The sequence below is a fragment of the Scyliorhinus canicula genome, chromosome 13 (assembly GCF_902713615.1).
Source record: "Scyliorhinus canicula chromosome 13, sScyCan1.1, whole genome shotgun sequence".
In the NCBI taxonomy this organism is placed as follows: domain Eukaryota; kingdom Metazoa; phylum Chordata; class Chondrichthyes; order Carcharhiniformes; family Scyliorhinidae; genus Scyliorhinus; species Scyliorhinus canicula.
In genome coordinates, this window is record NC_052158.1 from 1398372 (window position 1) to 1398802 (window position 431).

A 431-nucleotide genomic window follows, 5' to 3' on the forward strand; every position below is an offset into this window, starting at 1 on the left:
AACATTACACTCTGGTAATGCACTGTGTGATGTAACATTACACTCTGGGACAGCACTGTGTGATATAACATTACACTCTGATACTGCACTGTGTGATATAACATTACACTCTGGTACTGCACTGTGTGCTGTAACATTACACTCTGGTACTGCACTGTGTGATATAACATTACACTCTGGGACTGCACTGTGTGATATAACATTACACTCTGGTACTGCACTGTGTGATATAACATTACACTCTGGTACTGCACTGTGTGATATAACATTACACTCTGGTACCGCACTGTGTGATGTAACATTACACTCTGGTACTGCACTGTGTGATATAACATTACACTCTGGGACTGCACTGTGTGATATAACATTACACTCTGGTACTGCACTGTGTGATATAACATTACACTCTGGTACCGCACTGTGTGATATAA